This window comes from Macaca nemestrina, chromosome 4 (assembly GCF_043159975.1).
Source record: "Macaca nemestrina isolate mMacNem1 chromosome 4, mMacNem.hap1, whole genome shotgun sequence".
NCBI classification, from domain to species: Eukaryota; Metazoa; Chordata; class Mammalia; order Primates; family Cercopithecidae; genus Macaca; species Macaca nemestrina.
Window position 1 is genome coordinate 117,412,705 of NC_092128.1, and position 23,145 is coordinate 117,435,849.

Below are 23,145 nucleotides of genomic sequence, written 5' to 3' on the forward strand. Positions count from 1 at the left end.
TTAATAGCAATCACATTTTATAGTTTTCTGTGTAGAGACATTCATATCACCGATTAGATTTTTTTCCTGGGAAAGTGGTATGTTTATGGTGTTATGTAGGTTATCTAAATTTTAATTTGTCTTTTTGTAGTTGATTTGCTTATATTGACTTCTATCCAGTGATGTGAAGCAAATATTCCTAAATTCACTTATTAATTCTCATAATTTACCTGAAGATTCCTCTAGATTTTCTATATCCATAATTGTGTTATCTCAGAATGAGAATTGCTTTGTTTCTTCCTTTTCAATGCATGCACCTATCGTTTCTTTTACTTGCCTTGCTACAGTTGTTAGAGGCCCCAGTAAAATGTTGAGAAGTTTAGTGCTAGAAGGCAGCCTTGTCTCCCTCCCAGTACCCAAGGGAAAACTTTGAACATTTCACCAGTAACTATGATGGTTGCTGTAAAATTTTTGTAAGCTTCTTTTATCAAATAAAGTTTCATTTTTTCTCTAGTTTCTAGGATTTTTATCATAAACAATTATTGAATTTTATCAAAATTTTTTTTCCAGTGATAAAAATGATAATATATAATTCCTCCTTTCTTACGTTAATATGGTGAATCACTGATTTTCTAATATAGAATTGTCTTTTATTGTAATGAACCAAATGGGTATGGCATATTAACTACATCAGTAGCTATCAATGTTTTCTTTATGAACATCTCCTCAAATTACCTAATTTGAATCTACAATCCATTTCCAAGTATTCAACAAGACTGCAGCTTTTTTCATCTCCTTATTTGCAATCTTGGAAGAAAGCAGCATATAGTTAGGTTTCATCTAAGCATAGACAGACATTTTAAAGATTTAGAGTCTTTATAATTAGTGTGTTTACTGATATGATTGATTTTACATCTGCCATCTTACTATTTGCTTTATATTACGATTTCCACCTGCTCTGTCTTACTTTCAGTTTTTCTTCTTGCCTTATTTTGAATTGATGGAGTGGTTTTTATCCCATTTTCACCTCTACTATTTTTGTAATTAGATATTCTTTTCTATCTTTTTAGTGGTTACCCTAGAGATTGTAGCAGGTATTCCTGACTTGGTAAAAGTCTCATAGTAATTTGCACCTCACCACTTGCCAGACAGTGCGAGAGACCTTTGCACAATTTAAGGACATTTACCATCTCCTGACATCTTTTTTTTTCCCCATAGGTTTCTGGGGAACAGGTGGTTTTTGGTAATATGAGTAAGTTTTTTAGTGGTGATTTGTGAGATTTTGGTGTGCCCATCACCCGAGCAGTATACACTGTACCCAATTTGTAGCCTTTTATCCATCACCACCCCCCGCCACCCTTCCCCCCAAGTCCCCAAAATCCATTGTATCATTCCTATGCCTTTTCATCCTCACAACTTAGTTCCCACTTATGAGTGACCATGGAATACTATTCAGCCGTAAAAATGAACACATTTGCAGCAACCTCTCCTGACTTCTATGTTATTGTTGAAGAGAAATTTACTTACTGTCTGTAACTTTTTAACTTTAAAAATAATTTCAAACATACTAAAAAGTTGCATACTAGTACAGAGAAATATTGTATCCTTTTACTTTAAACATTTTGCCACATTAGTTTTATCATTCTTTTCCTTGTCTTTGTAGGTATTTTTTCATGAGCAGTTTAAAAGTACTTGCATTCATTATGCCCCACGACTTATCAATACCTCAGTATATATTTTCAATGAGGATGTTTTCTTACATAACTAAAATAAAGTTTAAAAATTCAGGAAATTTATCACAGATATACAATTTTAAATAGTCTACATTTAATATTTTAATATTGTCAATTATCCTTTATAGCATATTTTCCCCCACCACAGGATTCAGTCTGCAATGCCATATTCCATTTATCTTTTGTCTTTGGCCCTCTTTAATCTAGAATAGTTTCTTGTCATAAGATGACAAGTTGAACAATACAGATAAGATATTTCATATCTTCTCAGGGTTTCCTGATCCAAAGATGCTTGATATTCATCTGCCCTTGGCCAATTTTGAGCAATTTATAATGAGAACTCTGACTTCCAAAAATATTAACACTTGTAATCATTTGCTCTAATCTACATTAAAATAGTTTCAGAATTGCTATAAACATGTCATACAAAACATAAGCCTACTACTGAGAGCGCAAGATTTGATTAAAGGTTGTATTCTGAAGCATACAGTTTTGTAATCAAACTACATCCAGTTACTTGCAATTGATGTTCCCCTTCACTGAGATTATAAAGGAGAGTTACATTCATCTATTTCTATTTGCATTCAGTTTTAGTTTTTCTTAAAATTGTCAATTTAATGTGATTTGGGAATATACACAATATTAACATATTTCCCAAACTCAAAACTGTATGACATACCCAGAAAATTAACTCTACTCTGGCCCTTCAACACCATTGATCCTACATCTTTTAATAATCAATTTTCTTGTCTTCTGGTTTATCCTTCTAGTGTTTTGTTACAAGTGGAAGATATCGTATATTTTATAATTTCCCTCTCTTTCTTTACAAAAGTAGCATACTATATGTACTCTTTGACACTTTGCCTATTTTAATTAACAGTATCTCTCAGAAAACACTATGAAGTCATTCATAGAGATCATTTTTATTCTCTTATCCAACTGTGTACTGTTCTTTTTGTGTAAGTGTCATTTTTTAGCTACTCTTCTATATTTGGACATTTAGGTAATTTCCAGTATTTTGCAAGTATAAGCACTGCTTTTAACAATATGTGCATATGTACTTTTGTACTGTTAAAGGTGTGTTTTTAGAGTGTATTTCTAGAAATAGGATTGCTGGATCAAACGATAAATACGTATTTTTTTCTTTTTTAGATATTGCCAAATCCCCCTCCATAAGGGTTGTTCACTTAGCTTTTCCACCGGTAAAGTATGAGTACCCACTTCACTAGAGACTTGCTAACAACTTATTGTCAAGCTTTTGAAATCTTGCCTATCTGTGCAGTTGTGCATTGATATTGTTATAATGTACATTTCTCTTATTATGCATGATGTTTGAGCATCTTTTCATGTTTTAAAAAATACAGTTTTACATCAACTATATGTATATATAGTTTTATATCATATATATGTTATATATATATTTGAGCAATTTATAATTTATATATATATATATCTTGCCCATTTTATAGGACTTTTAGATTTTTTTTCACAATTTTAAATGTCCTTTATACATCAGGGATATTAGTTTCCTTATCTGTGATATATATTATAAAGATTGATTCAAGAGTATTCTTGATGTCATTTGCCATAAACATATTTTTCTTTTTAAGAAGTCAAATTAATTAATCCCTCACTGTTTTGTCGCCTGTAGATTAAGTTATGGCTAGAAAGTCTTAACCTATGCTGAGGTTTTGAAGTTTTTCACACATTATTTTCTATTATTGTATCTTTTCGCTCATTATCTCTGAACCTTTTGGAGTTTATCTCGTATGTATAGAATGAAGAATGGATATAATTTTATCTGTTTCCTAATGACTGTCCTGCTGGCCCAGCACCATTAATGAAGAGGTTCAATTTTGTCCAGTAATTTGACATGCCACCATCATCATATTCTGAATGTCCATGTGTAATTGGACCAATGTCTACAGTTTTCAACCTGACCCGCCAATCTGCTACTCTGCATGCACCAGTGGCACAGCGTTTTCATTCTGTGGCTTTGCTGTAATGTTTGCTGAAGTAATAATCCCTTATAATTCTTCCCTTTCAGTACTTGCCTAGTTATTCAAGTGTGTTTATTTTCCAGTACAAATGTCAGTATCAACTTGCCTAAGTCCAAGGGCAAAAGCTTATTGGTATTTTTGTTGGGATTATATGAAATTCATAAAGAAACAGGGAGTGTCATTTTTATGACATTTACACATCACAGAAAAATACAAGGATATCTGTTTTTCAAATCTATTTTCTATTTTTCAGGAACATTTCCCATTTTTCTTCATAGAGATTTTGAGCATTTCTGGTTTCTACAAGTTTGGTTGAATTCCCCTGAAAGACTATCTGGGCCTGATGTTTTTATGCAAAATATTCCTTGATAATTTTATCTAGTTTACTGTGGAGATGGGCCTGTTTAAACATTTCATTGCTGTTCGAATTGATTTTGGTAAACTCTGTTTTCCAAAAAATGATCCATTTCACCAAAATTTCCAATAGTACTTACACAGATGCAATCAAAGTAGTCACTTGTGATTCTTACATTTATTCTAGGCATTCTTTCTCTCCCACTCTCCCTCTGGCACTTCCCCTCTCCTCTTTCTCTTTCCTCTCTCTCTCTCCCCTCATTGTGTGAGTCCCATTACAAGTATGTTAGATCTTTTTCAAATAACCAATATGTCTCCCATGTTCTTTTCTCTATTTTTTAATCCTTTTTTGCTTGAACTGTATCTAACTTATTGCTAAACTCATCCTTTGAGTTAGTTTTTCTTCTGGATTTGTTAAATCACAGAATGTCCCCTTGGGACTTTCTTCAAACACTCTGTTCTCGGTTTTGTTTTTTATTTTCTTAGGCATATTAGCATAGTTATTTTTAGTCAATATATTATGATCACATTCCATAAGTTCCCTGTATGACTCTTGCTCTTTTGTGTGATGTCTTTCTTCTTTTAGATCTCATAGTTTTCTGCCTGCGTACACCTGGTTGTTTTTGATTGACTGACTATAATTGTATATGAAAGACTGTACAATAATCTGCTTTCTCAGTTATTATTTGCTTCCACTTCTGGCAGGTGGCCAGCACACTAGCAACCTGCAGACAGTTTTATTTCAACCGTGGACTGAGATGATTCAAAGATGAGTTTCAGTCCCAGGAATAACTGGCCCATTTTGAGTTTGCCCTCACCCCTAAGGCCCAGACTTTCAGAGCTCACCTCAAGCTTGGGGTGGGAGGAGTGCCCAGCCATGATCGGGCTCTTCACCACCTCCACCCTCCAACCCTTCTGGAATTGACAGAAACTGAAGAGGAAAAGCATCCCTAATTCTGGCTTGCCTTCCTTGTCTACTTCTTCCCCCGGGTGTTGGCTTTCTATTCTCCACTGATTTGTTAGTCCTCCAACACCTTTCATAAAGTGTTTCTTTTTTTTTTTTTTTTTTTTTTTTTTGAGGTGGAGTCTCGCCCTGTCACCCAGGCTGGAGTGCAATGGCATGATCTCGGCTCACTGCAACCTCTGCCTCCCAGGTTCAAATGATTCTCCTGACTCAGCCTCCAAGTAGCTAGGATTACAGGCACCCACCAACATGCCCAGCTAATTTTTGTATTTATAGTAGAGATGGGGCTTCACCGTGTTGGCCAGGCTGGTCTCAAACTCCTGACCTTGTGATCCACCTGTCTTGGCCTCCCAAAGTGCTGGGATTACAGGCATGAGCCACCGTGCCCAGCCAAGTGTTTCTTATATTTTGCCAAGGAGAATGCATCTGAATTACTTAGTTTCCCAATATTGCAAATAGAAATAAATTTACATTTTGAATCAAACATGCATATGCTTTGCAGTAACATGGGATTTTAAAAATAAAACACTGAACTTCAGAGCAACATCATGCTTGAGGCCCCGCCCTGAAGGGTAAAAACCCAAAATGGCACATTATGCCTGCTCACCTCTCAGTGGGGATACTACTGTAGAAAAGTGTCAGAACCACTGATGTCTCCAGAGGCTGAGGATCACCAGCTGACTCTAGGACTTTTGTCTGAAGTAATTGAGAAGTAGGAGCTTCGGTTGCAGAGACGGCAAAGGCGTCATCTTGATCCATCTATGAAGAATGGTCTAGGGCTGGCAAGACCAGGGCAGCTGTCTAGGAGTCTAGAGGAGACAACTGGCTGGCCTCTGGACATAGGGTTTCTGGGAGACAATTCTGGAAGCTCAAGTGAACACCGTCTCCAAAAGAGTTCAGTTTAGAAAATGTTGAGTCTGCACACATAGGAAGTGCACAGTTGAGAGATCAACTCCTATGACAATACAACTGTGAGAATGAGTTTGGAGAAGGAAACAAGGCTTCCCTGCCTTGGAACTTCCTGTAAGCTCCCTTCAGGTAAAGCTATGGACCTGACACATTCTAACCTGTTTTACTTTGTTTAGGCCAACCGCAAATGTGAGCTGTAGCCCTGGAGAAAGGACTCAGACGTGGAGAATCAGGGTATGGCAGGTGTGGGCTGGCTCACCCCACATACCTGCCACGGGACTGCATCACCCTGCTTTGCTCCCCAGCATCATCCTGTCCTGATTCAGCACACTTTTCCACTTCTCAGCTCATTAACTAACCATACGATGAGCTCAAGAGAATGGAGCTCATCGCAATGCCAAGCAGTGGCACAGTTTTATAGAGTGCACATGAAAAACAACTCATCAGATCTCAGTATCCTCTGCTGCAAACTGGGGATACCTAGAACCCTCCCTCACTTGTCTCACAGAGCTGGTGGGGACTAGGGTGATGGAGCAGAGAAGTGATTGATACTTGGGTCAGGACTAAAGAAGTTACCTAATATTACCAGTGGCATGAAACCATTCGTGATTGGAGCTACTTCTCATAAATATTATAAGTGACCTCTTGGTCCGCCTAATTTTGTAACAATAAATGCCATATTACAGCCGTTCTTTTCTGGAAAGTATCTATTGGAGGTTTAGAAAATATGTGTTCAATTTAAAGGAGCCAAATTTTATTATATTCCCAAGTCTGCTCTCTAAGTTTCTATTAAATGATTTTTAAGAGTGATAAAGAGAGAACGATTGTAATATGATTGGCTTGTACACAACTTTGGCCTTGGAAAATCCCTAAAAGTCCCTAAAATATGCAAACTGCAGTTTTTAACCCAAAATCCAAAGGAACAAAACAATTGTAGTGTTTATACGCACTGTGACCCACTAGCCAATTAAACTCCTGATTGCCAGCAAATCTATTTATTTTTCTTTTTGTATTTGAGTAGAATGTAAACTGTGAAATGGCTTTGCTTTTTCATCTACATGAAAAAAAAAAATGTCCCTCGAAGCACATGGCATGTGGTGGTTCACCCTGGATCCATCCTTGCCACCTACATCAATCTGAATGACCTACCCCACATTAAGTGAGGGATTGGGATCACCTCCTCTGCTCCTGCCCACATTCTAGGGGAATTCAGTATCTGTGTAGGTGACACAGCCAAGATCCCCAGGACATGTCCCTGGATTTTCTCACCTACAATGATCTTCATTCCCCTCCATTAAGACTTTAGAAACCCCCATGCCTCAGGGCAGAAATTACAATTTAAAGTATCTACAGCCCAAACAGGTTGATTAGTCCCTCCCATTGGGTGAGGAGCGCAGTGCAGGTTGAACATAGCCCAGGAGGCAGAAACTCTGCCCTCTGGGGAGGGGAGAGTTGGGAGCAAGGACCCTTCTGCCAACTGCTGTCCCATGTGAAGGAGCCCAACAGGACTGATCTTCTGGCTTACTAAAGAAGGGATATCCAAGGGTGTAATCCCAGCACTTTGGGAGGCCGAGACCGGCGGATCACGAGGTCAGGAGATCAAGACCATCCTGGCTAACACGGTGAAACCCCGTCTCAACTAAAAAATACAAAAAAAAAAAAAAAAAACTAGTGGGGCTTGGTGGCGGGCGTCTGTAGTCCCAGCTACTCGGGAGGCTGAGGCAGGAGAATGGCATAAACCCGGGAGGCGGAGCTTGCCATGAGCTGAGGTCCGGCCACTGCACTCCAGCCTGGGTGACAGAACAAGACTCCGTCTCAAAAAAAAAAAGGAAGGGGGAGGATATCCAGACTTTTTTGTACACAAAATCTGTTTATTCAAGGTTGGTTCCATTAAAAGGCAAAACAACCTAGACAGTAGCAAAAGTGTGCTGTGGTCCAAACTAAATAGATGGGCCCTGATTCTCAACTTCCAGCCTCTGCTTTCAGCTTCTTCCCATCTCAGGGCTGCCCCATTCATGAAATTAAGAACTCTGCCATCCTTCTTGGGTGGCCACTGCCTATCCTTCTTGCCCAGTTGCTCTGTTCGTTCTTGAGCCTCATCCAGACAGAGGCTTTGGCTCTGCTTCCTTCCCAGTCTCTCTGCCACCTGTCTCCACGTGGCCCCCCAGGCCTTACACCTGGAGGCATCACTTCAGTAGCTCCTGGGCCCTCCGTCTCTCCCAGATCTGTCCTAACCTGTGCACCTGTCCACTGACAGCAGCCTTCCAGGGGCCTTACCCCACTGTGTTCCTTGGCTGGAGTTCTCTCAAGGACAGATAGGTGTGCCTCAGTGTCTACCAGGCCCGGGGTTAGGCCTTGTAGAAGGAATGTACTGTGTTCTGAATGTCTGTGTCCCCCAGAATTCATATATTAACATCCTTACTCCCAAGGTGATGGTATTAGGAGGTGGGGCCTCTGGGGATGATTAAGGCATGAGGATGGAGCCTCATGAATGGGTCAACATCCTTATAAAAGAGACCCCAGAGAGTTTCCTCACCCCTTCCACCATGTGACAACACAGCGAGAAGGCACTGTCTATGAACCAAGAGTCCTCGCCAGATGCTAAATCTGCTAGTGTCTTGATTTTGAACTTCCCAGTCTTCAAAACTGTAAGAAATATATTTCTGTTGTTTATAAACCATCCCATTTACAGTAATTTGTTATAGCAGCCCAAATGGACTAAAGGCATGAAGGAAGATATTTTCTAGTTATTCTAAAAACTAAGATTTGAGATCAGACCAACCATTCACTAACCTGTTGCGCAATGACAAGTTACTTAATCTCTAAGCCTCAGTTTTCTCATCTATAAATGGGAGCAATATGAGATAGCCCAGAGTTGCTATGAAGAGCAAATGATCTATGGCAGGCCCTAGGCACATCACATAAAGCATAGAAGCATCCAGCCACTTTTTACTATTATTACTGTTGTTATTGTTATCTTACATTTAATCAGTGAGGGATGTCTTGCTTTCCCGTCCTGTGATTTCACGTTGGCAACCTTCAGTCTGCTACAATCTCTTCTCTCAGTATGGGCTGTGGACATGCAACACCAGCAGGAAGCAGCTTCTCTAAGGCTTCACTACAAGCTGGGCACCAGGGGCACAGCTGGGATGTGGCACTCTTCCTCCCTTAGGTTTTCAGGCTAGTGAGGACCAGCTATTTCACACACAGCCTGTCAGAAAGATACACAAAGTGGCCTGCTGGCCCATTCTCTTGCTGGTCCTCCAAACAGGAAGCTGGAGAATCACTCTAAAGAGATTGGGATTGATTCTCTTGGCCCACACCATAAAATGAGAAGTCCTCACTGTGTGGACATCAAAGCACACAGGGGCCAGGTGCTTCTCAACTACATAATTCTCTATGCCCCTCCATGTTTGAAAGAGGTGCAGGAGTGAATCCAAGGATGGATGACCAGGGTCTTTATGAGAGAGGTGAGGGGGCGTGAATGCAAAGATGGATAAGGCCTGAACCCCCCTTGGGCTCTGGGAGCACAGAGTCCTGGGAGCAGACAGGATGGCAGGAAAGCATCGCACCTCTAGAGCCAGACTGCTTGGGTTTGTTTTATTTTTCCCAGCCCAATTGAGATGCAATGGACAGGAGGAAACAGTATATATGGAAGGCATATATGTGATGATTTGATATATGTACATACTGTGAATTGATCACTACAATCAAGCCACTTAACATATCCATAATCTCACACGGTTACCTTTTGTGTGGGGTGAGGGTTGGTGGGAACACTTAAGATCTACTCTCTTAGCAAATTTCAAGCACACAATATATTATTATTAACCATAGTCACCATGCTGTACATTAGATCCCCAGAACTTATTCATCTTATAACTGCAACTTGATACCCTTTGACCAACATCTTCCCAGCCCCAGTCCCAGCCCCAGTTCCAGCCCCAGCCCCTGGCAAACTACCATTCTACTCTCTGTGTCTATGAGTTCCATTTATTTCCAATTCACATATAAGTGAGATCATTGACTCCTTGGGTTTAAATTCTGGCTCTGATCTTTCCATATGTGTGACCCTTGGCAAGTGCATACCTAGCTGTCAATTTCTCCTCTGTCAAGTGGTGATAATGTGGATAGCACTGCCTAAAAATATTGTTGCAAGAATTAGGTAAAATAATATGAACAACATGCTTAGCACTGCCCCTGGTACATAGCAAGTTCTGGATCGATGTTCTCTATTTTTATTAGTAAAGATGTACATGAATGCAGAATTAGAGCACAAATGATAATGACCATGGGGCTGCACCAAACATTGTATTAATAGAATAAAAAGGGAGCAAGTGCACTGAGGATGAGATGATTCAGTTGGAGATGCAGATGGTGGTGTATAAGAATGAGAATTTGCCAAGTGGCAAATAACAGGGAATGTTCCAGAGGGAGCAAGGAGCATGCGCAAAGTACAGAAATATGAACGTTGTTCTCCACCTCACCCTGTGAGTTTTAACAAAGGAAACAATCCCCTAACAGCTTGGCAGTTGGAAAGCAGCAACTATCAGCCCAGATTAGCCAGGAGTTGGTTACAAGGCCTCTATAAGACTTTAAGAGAGGGATCCAAGCCTTGGCAATTGTGCAGTTGAGCTATTTAAAAAATAGCTACTTTCATAATGCGGCATTTGTGACGTCACTTCCATTTTTCACTAGCTGAGTTAATGTTCTGTTGCTGGATGTTAGGCCTGGTTTTCCCCCAACCCCTGCAGAAAGTAAGGCTGAGTCCACACTCAACCCACACTCAAGGGGCCACTGTCTGGTGATGAAAGCAGTCTGAGGCACAGCAGTCTCTCCTAGAATCATCATGTGTTGGCTCTGTGCCAGTGTGCCCCGGACTGATCAGGGTACCTTCAGCTTCCTTGAAAACACCAAGACACAGACCGAAGCTTTGAGAAAACATATGACTTTTTAATTGCTTTTATTCTTACCTGCATTTAAACTCCAGGTGCCCTACTCTTATTTTTGTCTTTTTTCTTCCCCCATTATTATGATTCCATAACCCATACTTATTAAACCAACTTATTCATCTCACATCAGACTAGATGTTTTTCCTTTCACAAAAGTTTTGCAATGAGTTACTGGAAAGCGCACCTTTGTCAGGTGACATGGAAAATGTGGGTGGGTGTAACCACAGACCCGCACACGATTGCCTGCCGTGGGGGACATCAGGCCCAGATGCTCTTCTCCCTGGGAGTCCTGGGCACACAGGAATTGAGAATTTCTTCTCTCCAGTGGTGAGACTGCAACATATCAACGTTCAATCCATGCCCAGGCAGGGGATGAGGAGCAGCAAATTTAGGGGTCTGAACAATGTATCCTTTGGCAATGTCTTCTGTGTTCCTAATTCTTTCCAGCAGGTTTTCATCAAGGATAGAGCCATTTCAGCCAACCAGTCGGGCCAGATGGGCAGAAGTTCCCAGCAACTGTATCATAACTGCTGAACCCAAAGCTGCTCCCTTGTGACCAGCCTGCTCCCCTGTTCAGGCCACCTACTGGTGTCTCTGACCTCTGTTGGGACTCAGGCAGGATGGGGCAGCCCTAAGCAAAAGGTTTGAATTCAGAGTCCACCAATTCTTGGCTGTAACTCCTAGAGAAAGTTCATCACTGTGCTGTCAATTTCTTCACTTGAAAGGGGAAATTTTCTGCGTCACAGGATTTCTGTAAAGTGCATGTGAAAATACACACCAAGTAGGTGGTACATTTTTATGATTTACAATTTTTTTTTCTTTTTTTTATTATTATACTTTAAGTTCTAGGGTACATGTGCACAACGTACAGGTTTGTTACATATGTATACATGTGCCATGCTGCTGTGCCGCACCCATTAACTCGTCATTTACATTAGGTGTATCTCCTAATGCTACCCCTCCCCTCTCCCCCTCCCCCACAACAGACCCCGGTGTGTGATGTTGCCCTTCCTGTGTCCAAGTGTTCTCATTGTTCAATTCCCACCTATGAATGAGAACATGCAGTGTTTGGTTTTCTGTCCTTGCGATAGTTTGCTCAGAATGATGGTTTCTTGCTTCATGCATGTCCCTACAAAGGACATGAACTCAACCTTTTTTATGGCTGCATAGTATTCAAATTTTATACAACTACCATATTCAATTAAACTGTGATCCAGTGGGTGTCTTAGTCAGCTCAGATTGCTATAACAAAACACCACAGACTGGGTAACTTCAACAACAGAAATTTATTCCTTACAGTTTGGGAGGCTGGAAGATCAAGATCAAGGTACTGGTTAACTCAGTTCCTAGTGAGGCCTCCCTGCCCAGTTTATGGAAGGCCGCCTTTTCACTGAGCCCTCACACAGTGGAGAGAGAGATCATGTCTCTTGTGTCTCTTTTTATAAGGGCACTAATCTCATTCATGAGGACTCCACCTTCCGGAAATAATTACTTCCTAAAAATCTCACCTCCTCATATCATCGTATTGATGGGTACGGCTTCCAAATGTGAATTTTGGAAGGACACGAACATTTGCTCCATAGCAGTGGCCGGAAAGTAAAAGTGGGTGGGAAAGAACGAGCCTCAAAAAAAATCCTGACGCCTGCGAATCTATTCGTGACATTACTTCCTTCTCTGTTGGCAGCATTATTCAACCCCATGACTTCTAAATTGTTTGCCAGCCCAGATTTCCCTCCCAGTGATGAAAATCATATGCTAAAGGGACCCTCATGCCTCTGGTGAGTGAAACCAGAAACACAGACCATCCTTGGCACAGTTTCCATATGGCCAGCATGGCTGTGACCGAAGCCCCCATCCCCAGGCAGTGAAACAAGCCAGGGCAGACAAAGGACACAGCAAGGCATGGGCAGGTCTCAAGTGCCTCAGGGTCAAGGTTAGGGCCTGCTTCCTATGCACACTGCACATGGAATCTGGGATATATTTGGCGCTCGGTAAACTCGGATTTTCTTTTTTTTTTTTCTTTTTTTTTTTTTTAATTATGCTTTAAGTTCTAGGGTACGTGTGCACAACATGCAGGTTTGTTACATATGTATACTTGTGCCATGTTGGTGTGCTGCACCCTCAACTCGTCAGCACCCATCAACTCGTCATTTACATCAGGTATAACTCCCAATGCCATCCCTCCCCCCTCCCCCCTCCCCATAATAGGCCCTGGTGTGTGATGTTCCCCTTCCAGAGTCCAAGTGATCTCATTGTTCAATTCCCACCTATGAGTGAGAACATGCGGTGTTTGGTTTTCTGTTCTTGCGGTAGTTTGCTGAGAATGATGGTTTCCAGCTGCATCCACGTCCCTACAAATGACACGAACTCATCCTTTTTTATGGCTGCATAGTATTCCATGGTGTATATGTGCCACATTTTCTTTATCCAGTCTGTCACTGATGGACATTTGGGTTGATTCCAAGTCTTTCTATTGTGAATAGTGCCGCAATAAACATACGTGTGCATGTGTCTCTATGGCAGCATGATTTATAATAAACTCGGATTTTCTATGTGAATGATTTAAATGAGTCCCTGCTGCAAGAGCACACTGTTTCCACACTTGCTGTTCTTTTGGTTGGACAACCACTGTTCACTTTCACATCTCCCTGGTCTGCCATTGTCTTAGGAGGCCTGCATTGCTCCCTGGCAGACAGAGACCCTCACTGTTAGGGTCCTGGAGCACTGGAACCTTCCTCTCATAGGACCCATCACACTCTAGTGAAACGGCATGGGACCTCTGTGTCTGTTGGGACAGGAACTCCATGGCAGGCTTCCCTTGCAGGATGATGGATCACTGTGGGCTGATGGAGTATTATACAAGGGAATAAGCCACTGATTCTGCTTGAGCTGATCAGGGAAATGTTTGTGGAGACACCTTGAGGAGCTTATCGAATCAGAATGAGTTTTCCAAATAGACCAGAAAGATAAGAAAGTCCCATGGAAGAAAGGGCAGGCGTAAAGAGCCAGTGGTGTGTGGTGGCCCCTGCATTTGGAGACTAGCAGAAGTTTAATGTGGCTGGAGTAGCAGGCAAATGTGCCAAAGCAGATTTGCACAGGAGGTGGTACAAGACCAGTCCCGTTCGTCATGCCTAATGTGATTCTGACCCAGGGTCAATCCCAGCAGAGACCTGGCAATGACCAGAGACATTCTTGGTCATCACAACTAGGGAAGTGCTACTGGCATCCAGGGATACTGTTAACAGCCTACAGTGCACAGGGCAGCCTCCCACAACAAAGTTATCCTGCCCCAAATGTCCACGGTGCTAAGGTTAAGAAACCCTCTACTCCTGCCAGGGGGGATTAACACAGGACTGATCTCGCCATGGCCATTGGGGACCTTCGTGATCCCAGCTGTGAGGGCCAGAGGACAGGAGAAAAAAATTGCAATGGGGTAGAGCTGAAATAAGGCTTGTGCTTTCTGGGCTCTGGCCCAGTGATGAGCCACTGTGTCCTCTGCCTCACCTGAAGGGGCTGCACCAGGAGCAGGAAGCCTGGCCACAGCCTTCTGGTCAGGTCTTGGCTGTGGCTACAGTCCATTTAAAACATTTTGTGAGCCTAGCTTTCCTCAGTGCCACTGACCTTCTTGCACCCCTCATGAAATATAAATTCTGTGTCTGTGCTCTGCTGAGTTCAGTGATGGCCCTGCAGGAACAGAGGAAGTATTGAGGAGTCCCTCAGGGGCAGGCACAGTGGGGAGGAGAGGCATGATGGCAGGGCCCAGCTCATACAGAGTGCTGACAGTTGACAGACTCTCCTACAACCCAAGAGGCATCTGTTCCCATTCAGAAGCAAGGGCGCTGAGGACCTGACCACACCAATGATTGGTTGAGGGTCACCCATGGTAGTGGATGAAGCTGGAGGCCCAAACACCAACATCAATTCAAAGTGGGCCTTGAATCACCTGGGACCATTCATGATGACCTGAAACAGCAAAAGCAAACTCATTCTTCATTTGATTGGTAGAAAAAGATTCTGAACTGTAGCAGGAAATAGAATCATTCTCACACTTGATTAAAATAAAGTTGCTAGCTGAAATCGGCAGTAGAGTTTTCGAACTCTTATATGGACATGTGAAGAGAAAGAAAGGCCAACAGAATAGTAAAAAGACTCTGGGATGCATGAAAACAAATTATAAACATACTTAATTTTTATTTAATTTGATAAGCAGTCCTCTAATTCTTGGAACTTTAGAAAGTCACTCCTGGGAGTAATCATGTTTGTAGAATAGGTAGTAACTCACCTTTAGTTGTTATTTCTTCTGACAACAAATCACATTTTTGAGTCACAAACCAATATGTGTCTCTAACTCATTAGTGTGTGTTATTTTGTCTTTGAAAGACCCAGAGATCTTCCCTGCGTACCCAGCTAGAGTGTCTGCTTATTGATGAGAACATTGATAATGACTTGGAGGAGTTCATTTTACCTTTGAAGGACTGGCCAATAGAAGCAATTTAAATGTGAGCTGTTCTCACTCAATTTAGTTAACACTTGTTTCATAAGGGCTAAGATTACAAAGCTGACATTTATTTTATGTCAAATAACCACAGAAACCTATGCACTAATAGCTTCCTTCATGCTGCTACAGTTGAATGATGGTGAATAATGCCAGCAAAAAAATCTCTCTTGGAGATTATGTGGGGATGTAATCAATGCAAGACTAGGCCCCCGAAAAATGGAATAATAAAGTTGTGGCTTTTTATTGCGCTTTCATTCTGATTGCGGCCAGGATCAATGTCAAAAAATTATGAATGAGCCTAATGCCTGGCACATAAAAGGTGTTTAATAAATACCTATGAATAAATAAATAATATAAAGCCATGCGGTATTGCAAGCCTTGGACTTGGATGTCCTGGATTTTTACACTAGCTAGCACTGGGACCGGCTAACTAAGTCAGTTTAGGGGACCTACTTCACTGTTCTGAGTCTCACTTGTGCAGATGTGTACCAAGAACTTTAGACTTGGTTGGACCACCATCAAGTTTATTGAGAGCCTTCTACGTGTATGAGCCTATGGTATCCACTTTAAATATATATAAATACATCCACTTTAAGTATATATATTATCTTCCCCTTTTCTAATTGTTTGCTACAAATATAAAAATGTCTTCCTTCTTCTAATACAGTTATGATTCTCAATGAAAGTAGAGATCAAGATGTGCCAAGCTGTGCCAAGTGGGAAAATGTATTCAAACATAAAATTCAGCCATAAGGGTTTGACTTGCAGAAACCTCACCTGAGGATACAAAAATACAAAACTAGAAACAGAAACTTTTTAGCTTGTTAGCTGAGAAGTGAATGAACTGAAAGAATCAAAGAATTGCTCCCACCCTTGTACACAGACAGACAGACACACACACACACACACACACACACACACACCTGCAGGGGAAGTATAGTTGTCTCTACTCTCTTCCCACTGCTTTATGCCCTAGCCTCTTTGCCATAGTAGTCTTTCTAAAATTATTTTTAAAAACTATAAAATTACTCCCTAACCACCCCCTAGCATGAGGCTCCTCTTTGCCTCTGCATTTTGGGGAGGGAGTTTTTTTTCTCTTCTTGCCACCTATCAAAACTCCATCAGAAACTTTTTCTCCCCCTATGACTCCCTCTCTCATCCTCCCATACACACAGTTTCTGCTGTTCTTTATGAGAAAGCTGCCGGTGCTTTGTAGGAGAGATTTGAGGAGGTCTCAGTGAGAAGGCCGCCACTATTCAGCTTTGTATTCCTTGAACCAAGCAAGAAACTGGGCTCATGGCAAGTGTTCATGGAAGGCATGCATTAAATGGAGTGTGTGGCAAGAACACACTCGTATTTCCCGTGCCCGGTGATAGTTACGGGGTGATTGAAAGGTCTTGGGATTGCCTGTGTGCCCAGTGAGAGTCTAACCCATTTCACACAGCAAAGAAAATATCCATTATCTGACCTCCCACCTTCCTCTCTGCAAGATTTTGGAGGGAGGACAGAGGTATAAAGAATATAGATGTTTTAAAACCGTGACTCTGAACAGGACAGAGAGAAGAGAGTCTTTTTAAGTCAGAAGCTTGTTAAATTATAGCCGCTACTTCTCAGTACTGAGCTTTGGATTTCATTCATTCATTCAGCCACGCAGCAAGATTTACTAAGCACAATCTGGGACAGGGTTTATATTAGTTGTTGGGGCGAAGGGATGACTAAAATATGGTTTGTCATCAACATATCTGCCAGAAGACGGAAAATGAGAATGATGCAAATGTGCTGAGATTGAGCATGATCAAAGGTTGAGAGGGAACAGTCAGCGCTGTAAGCAGAGCAACACAATGGATGCACCAGCAACAAAGATCAATCCTACCTGTGTTATTTTAAAACTGTATGAATAGATTATTCTAACATTATATGGTTTACATAGCATTATTATCTAATATTAAGCAAATTAATTGGCTAAAGAAAAAAAGAAATCTTGGCCTCATTGAAAGGAAAAATTCCCTTGTGCCCCTCGCAGGGCGAGCAACGGCGGGTGTGGCTGCCTTTTTCGGTGGCCCGCTGCTCAAACCTCTAGGGGGAGCATGCAGACGGGCAGGTTGTGGGACTCCAACCCCATGGCAGTGTCTAGGCGTGGATGTTTACAGCTCCTGAAGTCCCAGTGGGTGTGTGTTACAAGGTGCTCTTTTAGTTCTGCCTTCTGTAGGCGGCTTGTGTAAACCAGCTCAATTAGACCCTCTGGCTTATCACAAGGACAGAGAGCTTTCTGTATCCCGGGGTTCCTGCCTTGGTGTACCAGAAAACTTAGATCACACATGGGCTTGGAGAATGAGTGCAAGGTGTTATTCAGTGGAAAGAGCCCTCAGCCCATGGGGGAGCCAGAAGGGAGATGGAGTGGGAATGTGGTTTTCCCCTCGAGTCGGGCTGCTCAGTGGCCGGGCTCTCCTCCGACCATCCTGGTCAAACTTAGTGTCGTTCTGCCAGTCGATGGCCTGCCAGTGTTCCGGCACTGTTGGTGTGTTCTTATGCTGATGCATTCCTCTCGACATCCAGCCGCTTGTGTTTTCTTCCGCTGGTGTGTTCCTCTCAGTGTCCAGCTGCTCGTGTCTGTGCTCGTGTCTCGGGGTTTTTACAGGCACAGGATGGGGTATGGTGGGCCAGGGTGGTCTTGGGAAATGCAACATTTGGACGGTAAGGCAGGAGTGTCTGTCCCTACCTATGTCCCTGGGCACAGGCCCAGGACTGGAGCCCTCACCAGGGACCCACCCTTCTCCTCCCAGCACTTCCCTGCCCGCCTCCAGTATCATCATGACACCATCAGATGGTGTTGAACTACACTCAGCACATCCAATAGTAGCCAACTCCAGCCTCCACTTGCATCCAAGAAGTCTAACACCTCCTCAGCTTCTCCTTTGACAACACTGGATCATACGTGGTCATCTGGTATGCTGGTTTCATATGCTGAAGGGCCGAGAGCAGGAAAGAACAGAAGCCCCAGACAGAATTTCTAATAACTATACTGCCAAACCCAAACGACACCAGAGAAAGGATTTGTTTTTCACATGGAGCTCTAAAGTATTTTTCTCAATGCTTATGACTACCCTTTTATCTAAAAGCCTCACTTGGCCACATCAGAGGGTGATTCCCAAGTAGCTGAGACTATTGACCCTAGATTGTACTGGGCCATCTCCCCAGAAAGTCTTCCTTCCTGGGAGCTTCCTGACTCACCTTCTCAAGGAAACAAGCTCCCATGACTACACCCTCATCTATTTTGGTGCACTGTCTTATAGTGGCTATATTCAATGGAGAAATTGCCTGAGGAATTGAAGGATGTCTCAAGATGTCCTTGACACATATCAGTAAGGCAGCTGGGTTATTACTGCAGGTGGAAAAAGAGAGGCAGTTGCCTTCCCACCTTCCCACCAGGTGACATGGCCATTTTCTCTATGGAGAAACCAAAAGTAATCAAAAAATGTATTGCCTTTCTTGTCATCATTTTATTATTCCTTTTGAGTATATCTTCTATATAAATGTTAGAATCATCTTATGAGTTTAAATAAAGAACACAGAATACTGATACTTGACTCTAGGGAGAGATCAATATATTGGTAAATATCCTGCATATTTTTGCTAGACATTTTTCTGGTATTTTATATGATACTAGACTATTATCAATGACTTATCTTCATCTTTTCTAGTTGTTTGCTACAAATATAAAAATGCAAATAATTGGCTGTATCTCTCCTTCTTTCTCTCCTCTTTGCCTCCTTCGCATCTTCAACCCTCACTAGAAAGGGGCCAACTGATCTCCACCTCTTCTGTAAGCCATTGACATTTCTCTCCCTCAACTCATTCTTCAGAAACAGCTGTCTGTCTCTACAAGCCCTAATGATATCTCCATCATCAAGTTCAGTGGCCTCGTGTCAGCTCATGTCCATGCCTTTCTCACTTTCTCTGACTTATCTGATATTGTTGACTGGTCTCTTCTCTTGTCTTCTGGTAATCCATTCTCAATTGTGCCCCTTATCTCTCTGACTGCCTTTCACCGGTCTCTAACTCTCTTTCTTAAACGTAGTTCAACTCAGGAGCTCATCCTCTCTCCTGTTCTGGTGCTCAAGTCTTGAGTGTTGATTGTTCTAAATGATTTGAATGAGACTGCAATGGTTTTAACTGGTATTTGTGCTACATCTATGTTTTTACATTCAACCAAGCATATATTATAGAGGATAAAAGGTGAATTTCAAAATAAGGTCTTTAAGGATATTTTGCATTTGGACTAAACATCTACACTTCATGTTACAAATTCACACTCCAGTTCTATTTAGATATATTTTGGTGGGAAGTTTTCAGAAGCATCCAAGACAATCAAATTTTCATTGTTCAAATTGTAATAGGAAATCTAGACTCAACACTCCCCCTCCCCAATTCTAGTCCTTCTATATTCGTGCTACTTTCAATCAAACTGAACTTGGGCATGTCCATCATGATCCTGACTGGAGTCATGAATATTGAGAGAGAGCCATAACAGTCTACACTGGGTGGCCTGAAACATGTCATTCATATGTATGAATACATAGATTTGATTCCCTTTTAGCCAATTTTTGAAACTAAATGAAATGTCAAACAGCAAGGTCTTGCTGTGAACTCTCATGGGGGTGAAATAAGCATGAGAGAATCAAGCTAGGATAGAATTGGAGAGACACATTCCGTTAATTTTTAAATGGTTTCATTTGCCTATTATACTTGTAAATAACATATTTAAACTCAGAATGCTCATGAGGAAAACTTGCCTTCTAATTAATAACTCACATTGGGATAGTATTCATGCTTGGAATTTAAAATCTTCTCTCTTGGACTTTTACCAAACATAAGAAATTTTATTCCAAGAGATAATTTTTGCATAATGATGTATTTTCAAAGAAATACAATAATACTCATTACATCTCTTCCAGATGCAATATGCCAGAACCAGCACCATCATTTCAGAGTGATACTGTCACATGCCCACTCAAACAAAATAAAACTTCCATCTGGGCAGATAATTTGGTTAAAATAAGAACTTTACTGATGAGTGCTTGCTTTATGTCTGCAAACTCTTTCCAGAAATCTACAAAGGGGAATGTTACATTTTAGTGCTTATAAATAGAGAGAGCCATCTTCTTTGATTTATTGCTTGTTTGCGATGTTGTTATGTTTACTTGTTAGAAATGACAGTACCTACTGGACATCCTGGATAGTGTCCATGCCAGCAGTTTCACATCCATTAGTCAGGGCTAAAGAAAGTATGAGATACATGAGAATGTCTTAATTGAACTCCAACACAATCATTCTGTTGCTGTTGTCATTTTAACTTTTTCTTCACTCGAAAATATGTGAGTGTTATAATTTTATTACAACCAGATTTTTTTCCATTTTATCTGTGCTGAGGTCATAAAGGTTGGCTAGCTCTAACCACATTTTCAACTATGAGCTCAATAATATTTGAGAAAGTCTAAATTTTTAACTATCGAACTATAAACCTTTGAAAATGTTTTCAACTTTTAAAATTTTAGGCCGGGCGCGGTGGCTCAAGCCTGTAATCCCAGCACTTTGGGAGGCCGAGACGGGCGGATCATGAGGTCAGGAGATCGAAACCATCCTGGCTAACACGGTGAAACCCCGTCTCTATTAAGAAATACAAAAAACTAGCCGGGCGAGGTGGCGGGCGCCTGTAGTCCCAGCTACTCGGGAGGCTGAGGCCGGAGAATGGCGTGAACCCAGGAGGCGGAGCTTGCAGTGAGCTGAGATCCGGCCACTGCACTCCAGCCTGGGCGACAGAGTGAGACTCCGTCTCAAAAAAATAAATAAATAAATAAATAAATAAATAAATAAATAAATAAAATTTTAATCAATTTTCAGAAAATCAAAAGTCAAAAAAATGTTCCAGTGTGAGTTGCCAAAGCTAGAATTCCACCCAGACTGGCATAAACTAAAGTAACTAATGAACTTGAATTAGAACAGAACTGAAAAATGCACTGGTTCAACTCCACGGCACAGCTCCTCTATTTTGTTCTGGGCTCTCTGTTACAAAATAAAATAAAATGCTGAATTTGACTTCAGAGTCTATTTTTATTTAGCATTTCACAACCTTACACACACACACATACACACACTATTGGGCTAGAAATAAAATCCTGCTTTGGTTTGATTTCATGTTGACAAATCCTCACCCATTTATCCCCTAGTCTTTCCCCGGTCAATCTGAAAGAGATATTTTCTCTGTCTCTGTCTCTTTCCCCACCTACTTCCATCAGCATAACCATCACTCCAACCCCCATGTTCATCAATTTTTGTCATTTTTATATTATTTTAATTTTATTTATATCTTTCATATTATTTATGTAGTATACATTCCTAATTTATCATAGTTTTAAAATCTTATCAAAAGAGAATTTATATTTAATATTTTAGCTTTTTTAACTTTCTATGATTCAACCATATTGCATATAGTTTAGTTTATTTATCTTTCTCCTTTTTAAGATTCATTTGCATGACTATACTACAGTTTATTCATTCATTCTTCTAGAAGAACATTTGAGTTATGCCCAACACTTCTCTATGACTTTTCTCATACATTGTGTTGTGTACAAGGCTTTCTCTTGGGTAGATACGGAATTCCTATGTGGTAGGATGTGTGGATGTCCAGCCCTACACAGTGACATCAACCTGTTTTCTAGAAAGTCTCTATCATATACAAACCTAACAGCAGTGAATAATAGGTCCTCCCCATCCTTCATAAGGAGACACTTTCCAGCTTTGCTAGTCAAATGAATGTGAAATTGGGTCACATTGTGGGTTGGATTTGCATTTTCTTTATCAACAATCATGTTGATTTTTTTCAGACATCTATTAGAAATTAATACTTTCTCTTCTGTGTGTTGAATACCAATGGTTTTTTTGTGTGTGGTTTGTACTTTCTCTAGTGATGTTCAGAATTTTTTAAATTTGTTTTCAATACTGACTTTTCATCAGTTATGTGTTTGTTGAGAATATCGTCTCCTAGTTTTTAAAGTGTCTTTTCATGTTTTTTAATTTTAAAAAATCTTATTTTGAGGCAGGGTCTCACTACGTTGCCCAGGCTGGCCTGGAACTCCTGGGCTCAAGCGTTCCTCCCACTTCAGTCCCCACTGTAGCTGGGATTACAGGCAGGTAATGCCATGCGCAGCAGTCTTCATGTTTGGGGAGTGGTTCATGAAAGTTTTCATTTTCAGTACAGTCAATTTTATTAAGTATTATATAGCCTATATTTAAGTATTTTGTTTAAAATGACTTTTGCTATGTAAGGACTAAACTATTTATCCATATTTTCTTGTGAAACTTTTACAGTTTTACTTCTTTTCTTAACTTTTAATTCTGAAATGACTATAAATTCACAGGAAATTGCAAACTTTATAAATAAGTCCCCTCACCCAGTACCCCTCATCCAATTTCTCCCAATGTTTACATCTTCCATAGCTCTGGTACAATATCAAAACCAGGAAATTGGAATTGGTATAGCATAAATATGTTGTTCTGTGTCATTTTATGATATGTGTAAGTTCATATAACCCCGCAGCATTCAAGGTGCAGGCTGGCCCACCACCAGCAAGATCTCTGTGCCACCTCTTTATGGCCATACCCGTCATGTCTCACCCATCTCCTTCCCCACCTAAGCATCCCTAATTTCTGGCAAATGTCAATTTATTCTTCACGTTTCTTATCCTGTCACTTTAAG

The 23,145-nt window shown here is 41.0% G+C and overlaps 1 long non-coding RNA gene across 2 annotated transcripts in view; it reads right to left on the reverse strand.

Moving 5' to 3' along the window:
• LOC112428566 (uncharacterized) overlaps nt 1-23,145 on the reverse strand; it is a 43,824-nt gene that overhangs the window by 6,263 nt on the left and 14,416 nt on the right. Inside the window, exon 3 of one of the 2 annotated variants that reach the window (XR_003020572.2) lies at nt 20,614-20,665. This is a non-coding gene — a long non-coding RNA (uncharacterized lncRNA). Of the gene's footprint in view, nt 1-19,021; nt 20,666-23,145 lie in introns of those variants that run through there. The other variant, XR_011622360.1, reaches the window with a different exon arrangement.